Below are 8,728 nucleotides of genomic sequence, written 5' to 3' on the forward strand. Positions count from 1 at the left end.
AAAAAAACGTGTAAAAAACGACGTTAAAAACGTAAATTACGTTAACGTAAAAACGGCGCGTTGAAAAAACGGCGTTAATAAACAGCGCGTAAAAAACGGCGTTAAAAAATTGGCGCGTAAAAATCGGCGTTAAAAAACGGCGCGTAAAAAACGGTGTTAAAAAAATGGCGCGTAAAAAACGGCGTTAAAAATTGGCGCATAAAAAATGGCGTTAAAAAGTTGGCGCGTAAAAACGGGGCGTTGAAAAAACGGCGTTAAAAACGGCGCGTAAAACAACGGCGTTAAAAAATTGGCGCGTAAAAAATAACGACGCTTGAAAAAACCCGGCATAAAAATGGCGCGTCAAAAAACGTAAAACTTAAAAAATTTAACGTAAAACTTGAATTGTAAAAAGTATAAAAAAAACCTTTAAAAAAATCTGAATTTTAAAATGTTTTTAATAAAAAAGTTATGTTTAAAAAATAAAAAGTAATATAAATAATACAAAAAACTAATAAAAAACAATAAAGACAAAAAGACAAAATAGAGTTATTTTACCAAATTACCCTTTTGGATTATAATATTAAAGACATAATAAGACAAAAACCATTTAATATTAATTTTTGTTACTTTTAATCTCATCCATCCATCTTGTTGATCTAAAGGCTAGAAAGTGGTTCCCATGGTTTTTACAACTAGAGGTGGTTTTCATTTTAGCGATCCCCTATATATATATATATATATAAATATCACTTATCTTTATCTTTATCCTTATCTTTATTTTAATATTAATAAATCCAATTAATAATATTATAAATATCTAAATCTAATATCTAATAAATTATTAATATCCTTTGTTTTAGACCCTTTGTTTTTTATTTATTAATAATATTACCCAAAACTTTTATACTTTTGCAATTTAGACCCTTTGTATTTTTACTTATTAATCTAAAGCTTTTCATCTTTTCCAATTTAACCCCAACTCTTTTTAATTTTCAATTTTTTTCTACCATACTTTTCATCATTCCCAAGCTTTTCGTTTCGTTCTAAATTTTGTGAGTTAATGCACCGAAACGTGCATGTGGGGTTCAACATTTTTCGTATATTTTTCCCGTTTGGCCCGTCAAAACACATCTATTTTTCTCCGTTTGACACGTTCGTCGCAACGCACGGGTCCTGGATTAACTTAGTTATTTTTTCTATGTTTTATGTTTCGATTTAATTTCTCTACAACGAGCGTGCGTAATTCAAAGATTTTACGTCTGCTTTTCGCTCGGCTTTATTTTTTTTTCCGTTTTTATTTATTTTGTTTTTACGATTTTTCCGGTGTTAGTGATCGCTGATAATGGTATAGCATTGATACTACTTGACACAGTTTACAACAACCGCTGCAACGCAGGGGCTTAATACTAGTACGTATATAAAACGTCTAAAATATGTTTAAGAGTTATCGATATAATATAAATGGTACGATAGACTATAAAACTAAGTCTACATTAGAAACTAGGTAGAAGACACCGATAGCCAAAATAAAAAATATCCATCCACACGGGCAATCATCAATTCAGGTGTTGTTTCTATTCGAATTCAAAAGACGGGTGTTTAATATTCGATTTTTAACCGATAAACCATAAACCAAACCATATAGAAGTTGTTTAAAATCAAAATGAATTACATATTTGGTTTTTATTCAGTTTATATATAAACCGAACCATATTGAAATTGTTTAAAATCAAAATGAATTACATATTTGGTTTTTGTTCAGTTTATATATAAAATCAAAATGAATTACATATTTGGCTTTTATTCAGTTTATATAATTTTGGTTTTCAATTCGATTTTATGGTTTGAAAAATATGAAGTCGGTTCAAACCAAATAACAAAATAATTATTTAAACTTTTATCATTTCAAGTTTTCAACAATCTAATACTATCCGGTTATAATTCTACTACAATTTTTGTTAGCCCAGGTTTAGTCCAGTATATTTAAAACCGGCTTTGTAGCTCGACTTGATGGCCATACGTATGTATATTTTTTTAGAAATGTGTGTTACTCGTAAAAAAAGTTTAAAACTGAGTCGTAAAAAAAATTTAAAAAAATTGTTTTTTTGTAAAAAAATCTAAAAAAAAAATATTATTTTTTAAACTGAATTGTATACCTTTTTAATAAAAAATAATTAATACAATACGACAAAAAGTAATAGAAAACAATTAATACAATAAGGACAAAAAAGAAAATTTACCAAACTACCCTTATCACATTAAAATTTTAAAAACATAATAAGACAAAAAAAATTTAAAATGTTTTTTATTCTCTTTTAATCTCAACCATCCATGACAAAAGATCAATGGTTGATAAGTGATTTCTATTGTTCTCGCAAATGGAGATGGTTTTCATTTTAATATACATATACATATACATATATATATATATAGGGTAAGGTTCATACGAGAATCACCTTTATTGCGAAAACCGTGAGAACCAATGTGAACACAACCTAAAATAGCTAAAAAAACCTAACCCCCCCTCCCCCCACAAGCTAAATGCTAAAAACTAAAACCCCCAAAACTCCCATACTATAAGAAAATTAGTTTGAAAATGTATTATAAAAAGCCAAAAATAAAAAATAAAAAATGAACTTTAAAATGTAACTAGAAACAGTAACTTCAAATCAGAAAAACTGAAGATAGGGAAAATTTATTATATTAGAATGGGAAATTGGTCTGTAATAATCTCACCTAGACCTTATTGGCCACTAATAATCCCACCTCAGAATATTCCCCCCACCAGTCCCACCTTTCACCTATTTTTCCTACAATGGTCCCTCGTTAAAAAAACTTAACGGAGTTAAGCTTTTTTCCAAATTACAAACAGATTTTTTAGAGCTTTTGATTAGAACGACGATACGAGTCCATTGATGTAAAACTTGCCTCGAAACGGTGCTCCAAACGATGAAAATAATGCTTCAATTCGGGTGTTTAAATTTCCAATTAACCAAAATCAAGTCACTTGGAGCACCATTTCGAAGTAAATTTTACATCAATAGACTCGTATCATCGTTCTGATCAAAAGCCCTAAAAAATCTGTTTGTAATTTGGAAAAAAGCTTAACTCCGTTAAGGTTTTTTTAACGGGGGACCATTGTAGGAAAAATATGTGAAAGGTGGGACTGGTGGGTGGAATATTCTGAGGTGGAATTATTAATGGCCAATAAGGTCTAGATGGGATTATTACAGGCCAATTCCCCTATTAGAATCTAAAACGCCAAACTTGAAAGATGAGACATGTTACAGACTTCAGAGATAAAGCTTGTCAAAAACAATAATTACAAACAATAACTGAAAAGACGAATACTTTAATATAATAACGCACCGCCTAACTTAAGCGCCAAAAAGAGATCCTATAAAATGATACATCTCAACAACTTCCATTTGATCAAACTACAAATAAAATAAACAAACGCCAATACTACTAAATACCATTCACTGTAAAACGCCAAAAAAAAAATCAAAGATGGCTAATATGCTTTTTTGGATATTCAGTATTGTTATTCGTCAAGTTTCACTGAATGAATTGTTAGCGGAGGCGAGTAACTCAGTAAGATTTTGCTGCATGAGATGGACAAAAATTCAAGAAAAAGATACTAATGCCAGTCATATGGCATTTTGTATTTTTTGTTCTTGAAGAAGGCTTGGATGAGGAGAAGAGATTAATGACACTGAAGAGTGGGATGATTATAAAGATGAAGATCAACATGAAGAAAAAGCGAAAAACCCACCCACACGTCATATATCTATGTCTCCAAACATCCACAAAAAAAAACTTCAACAGACGAGCAGACAAAAAAATCAAACCGATGGGTTTGTTAAGTTTTACATAAAACGCCATATTTTGGTGTCAGTTCTTGTACTATTAAATAACAAAGAGACTGATGACAATGAATATTGTGAAGAGAGATCCGATTAGGATTTTTAATTTATTTTCTTCGCTTGTATTTTTTTCTACTGTGGCTGAAATATAATCCAACAATTGTAAGACGCCAAGATAACCCAAACGTCAAAATGTTTATAAGAAATAATAGAACAATGGGCCAACTTGTTTAAAACACCTTGAAAAACGTCATTCAAATAGATTTCCTGACCCCTGGGTTACAATGGCATACGATTTGAATAAATGCCATAAACGCCAAAATGTTAATAAGATGTAACCATTAAACGCCATTAAATATTGAATTTGGTTAACGCAAAAAATCTTAAAAACCAACAATATTGGGAAAAGCGGAACTGGAAAAGCAGAAGATGAAAGGACAAAAAAGCCCCCCCGCCCTTTTCTAAGCGGCGTGACACGTGTTGGGCCAGGAAGCGTTCTCACCGTTCTCACACTTTTGAGTGTTTTCTCCTGATCCCGTTTATATATATATATATATATATATATATATATATATATGGTGGGGTTCGGCTACAAAGTCCATTTTTCCTACAAAGTGTACAAAGTCATAAAACACCACAATTTCAGCTATAAAACACACTCAAAACCCACAAATAAGAGAGTGAAGATCACTAAAACACAATATTCAAACCCGAACATTTCATAAAAACTTCAAACATATCATTGTAGAACTATGAATATAAAACACAACATGATAATCAACATAAAACACACTAACATTAGTCATTCATTAATGAAAGCCTTATCATCCAAAACACAACACAAAACCCACAAATATGGCATTTTAGTATTCTTCACTTTGTTATTTATGGGTTTTGAGTGTGTTTTATGGCTGAAATTGTGGTGTTTTATGACTTTTTACACTTTGTAGGAAAAATAGACTTTGTAGCTAACTCCCACCCTATATATATATATATATGTTGAAGATTCTATATATTATATTAATTATATATATCTATGGAACCCATTAAGTCTAACTACTTTTTTGTATCAATCTCGATCGTCTGATCATGCTGAGATTAAATCTCAGCCCTTTAAACTCTCAAAAATAACCACTCCCATGGCGGTTTAGAGCGGTTGTTTGCGGTTTCTCCAGCAAGTGGTTACCTCCACCTTTTCCTACCCATTATCTCCACAACTTTGGGGGTTACCTCATAAATTTCCTGCCCACTATTATTATACTATTGTTCACGATGAGTTAACCGCCTATATTGAGGATAATAACCATTTTTGTAATGATCTCAGCCGTTCAAATTTGATGGTTATTTCTAAGATTAAATCCTAACCATAATAAGTAGGTGGTTATTTAGAGGTTAATTTTTATGCAGAATAGTTTGTAAGTTTTGAGAGGTTATTAGAGGTTTCCATCCACTCCCCACTCTCTCTTCAACCTCTCCCCCCACCCATTATAAATCCCCATCCCCCACGCCCCGCGTTCTCCTCCGCAACCACCTAAGCCACCCATTGTAACCCTCCACCCCCACCATTGCCAAGTTTTCTTTCTCCTCTATACACACATTGGATGAATAATCTCACTAGATCCAATCATCGGCTTTCAAAATTCTAACATTGGATCTTCTTCCAAGCTTCCCACAACCCACTCTAGAAATTGGCGATTCATCCTTAATCAGTCATCGCCTCCCTCTCGTGATTTAAGGTAAATCTAATTTGGAGCTTTAATTAAATAAAGGGGGTTTTGTTGTTTCTTGAAACTTTCACGTTGTTGTGCTTCTAGGGCTTTTCGAATCGGACCAAGTCGTTCTTAGTGCCGCTGAGCTCCGTCACATTATTGATCTTCAATTCGATTCATCCAGTGCCAAAATTGTAAGTTAAACCTAATTTTCACTCCTGTTGCATCATTTTCATTTACAGTCGACTTCACTTCACTGACCAATGTTTTGTCTGACCTAATTTATTCAATGTTTCCTAATATGGGGAAGATTTGTAAATCGATAATGTATCTAGTGATTGCTGATAATATGAACATGCAAGTTTATATTCATAATCAATTTCTTTTGTTAATTGTTGTTTCTAATATCTGTGTAATTGGAATCGTGAGTATAATATTAGTGTTTCAATTCTAAGGTTGATAATTGACACTCTTTAATCATGGATCAAAGTGATCATATATTTGTAATAACTTTTGATCAAATGCTATTTGGTCAGCAGACTGCAATAAGATTGAGTGGAACATCAGAGAAGGCTTACATTAGATCTTTTAACGTGAAGCGGAACAGAATTGGTATCAAGTATGTTCTTATCTTGCTGTTTTTTTATATCATCATTATACTTTTTATCTAATTACACATCAATTGTCACTTGATGAGTTGCAGGAACAAGGCTATTTAATTTGGATTTGTATACGTAATTTGGGTGAAAGAGTAAGTGATAGGTTCTTATATGATATCCTTATTTAAGCTGGACGGGTAGTTGAATCACACATGGGTATACTTTTTATGCAACCAAGTCCGTCTAAAAGTCTAAGATTCAAATTTTTCTTACTTTTTAGTTTCTTTGTGCTCTTAATACTCTTTCTAGAATGTGAGTGATTACTTGTATTGCAGCTCTCTTTTTAAATGTTTTACACCTTCGTGTGATTTTTTTTATTTTATGTAGGTTACTTAGATGTATTGTTGATGTCTGGGGCATACAACATGACATTTAGCCCGTTTGACTCATTCACTTAGGTAAGTATTTTTATTTGGCGCATATGAAATAAAAATAAACCCAAATCGACCAACTTAAATGGTTGAAAAACTGCTATATTTTCAAACCAGAAGTGTAAATTTCATATTCAAGAAATCTAAGAAGTAACACATTCAGATTATTCTTCTTATTTGCAGGCTTTAGTAAAGACATTGGCTAGTGAGGAGTTATTTTAGCATTGGTGCTCCAAGTCACGAACATGCGCAACCACTTCCTGGTGACAAAGTGTTTTTTTTTATATTGGGAACATTTTTTACTTGAATTTTTAAGCTATCAATGTTAAGTGGTGCAAATTAAGCTAGGCAGTCAGTTACTCTTTTCTTGCTATATGAGCCATGACTTCTAAAATTAGCACAATTTGTTTAACAAGCATTAGACATAGTTTATTATTATATTATATTAGAGGGATTAGAATGGAACATTATATTTCCTCTAACGTGATATAATGATATAGCAACATACAAATTATAATGTCTATTATAGTCGTAGAAGCATATTATATTCATTTCTTTGTGAACTGTAAATATATCTTCTTTTTCTAAACAGAAAGAAGATGATTATCTTTTGGAAGTATGCAATCTTTGCCATGCTGCAGGAAGATGAGGGACTCAGGGACCTCATATGTGTGTTGTTCCATCCAAGGAGTTTCTTCTATGGCTAATCTTTCTTTGCACCCCTACTTGAAAAACATCTTTAAACTTTTTAACTAGAGGTGTGGAAAAGATTAGGCCAGTTCAAGGAATGCTTCGGAGGTTTCGTACTTTATTCAACTTACGAAGTGCGATTCGTGGAAATAATAGTAAGGGACAGTATGACCTAGCAGTCAAGATAGTACACGAAAGCGAAATCAATTGTCCTCCTTTCTCATGTATAATAACTAAAGTTATTTATCTTTTTATATGATGTTTATAATTTAGTTTTAATATTGTGTTGTCATCTTTTGCAATATACAGTTTCGTATATTGAAATGTGGTCTTGAGGAGATTGACAAAGTTATGCAAGAGTTTAAAGGCATGCTTTCTTGGTCTACTGAAGATCCCCAAGACGCATCAAGGTGTGTGTTTTCATTCGGTAGGTTTAAAAGACTATGAGTAGCATCTATTCGGCAGACAAGCTCTAAAGATTGACTAGCATCTGTGTTGGGTTGAAAAGTCAACACTTTTTATAAATATATTTAATTTTGTAAATAGTTATTTTGCTGAATTAGTTACATAACTATTGCTGTATCATGATCACCTTTTTCGAATAAAATAACTTAAGAGGTTGTAATCACTCGTTCGATCTATGACCCTTTTAGCCCGGTTCCTTCTTAGTTGTACTTTTTAACTTTAACCCCTTGTCGAAATTGCCCCCTCTAGCTTAAAAGTATCTCTTGATCTTTACTCTTGTATCTTATCTACAGTTCACACTTCGTGGGATTTTGCATAAATAACTGATGTAGTGCTGAGAGTACCATTTTTACTTTTTATGGATTTGTGGTTGTAAGTTGTTGACGTTCGTTTTCCTTTTATAAATTAAAGAATGGTGCTTTTGTGTGTAAAATTGTTTAAATTTGTGTACACTTCATATTGATTATCTTTGTTTGTTACGTTGTTCAACGTGACCCGTCCGCCGGACGGGTATTAAACTAGTTAAAAAGTGTGAGAAGTGTGATGGATGTATAGTGTTGTATGGTGTTATATGGTGTTACATAGTGTTATACGGCGTTATATGGTGTTATATACTGTTATATATATAGTGTTATATGATGGATGTATAGTGTTGTATATTTTTTGTAGCAGTTACATATTTCTGGATTTTTTAGAATGTCCGGATTTTAGAATAAGTTTAAAAATTAAATCGCAAGAATTTAGGAGTAAATCGCTAGAATTTAGGAGAGGTTACCTAATTTGAAACATATACAAAGACACTATTTAACCCTACAATTTTCAAATAAGTCCAAATAATTAAAACACAATTTATAATTTGGTCTCTAACTTCTTACACTTTAGACACTTTATACACTATCCCTACTCTATACACACACACAGATATATATATATATATATATATATATATATATATAGGGGAAGGTTCATTTGAGAAGAAATTTAAT

General features: G+C 31.9%; 1 long non-coding RNA gene across 2 annotated transcripts; it reads left to right on the top strand.

Annotated features, from left to right (window-relative positions):
* The first annotated feature begins 6,815 nt into the window (after positions 1-6,815).
* On the top strand, positions 6,816-7,899 carry LOC118487355. 2 transcript variants are annotated; one of them, XR_004881525.1, is made up of 3 exons: positions 6,816-6,850; positions 7,180-7,501; positions 7,587-7,899. It is a non-coding gene; the product is annotated as an uncharacterized LOC118487355 (long non-coding RNA). The 2 variants fall into 2 exon arrangements; XR_004881526.1 differs by having other exon boundaries at positions 6,817-6,858.
* The last annotated feature ends 829 nt before the right edge of the window (positions 7,900-8,728 follow it).

This window comes from Helianthus annuus, chromosome 15 (genome assembly GCF_002127325.2).
Source record: "Helianthus annuus cultivar XRQ/B chromosome 15, HanXRQr2.0-SUNRISE, whole genome shotgun sequence".
Lineage (NCBI taxonomy): Eukaryota > Viridiplantae > Streptophyta > Magnoliopsida > Asterales > Asteraceae > Helianthus > Helianthus annuus.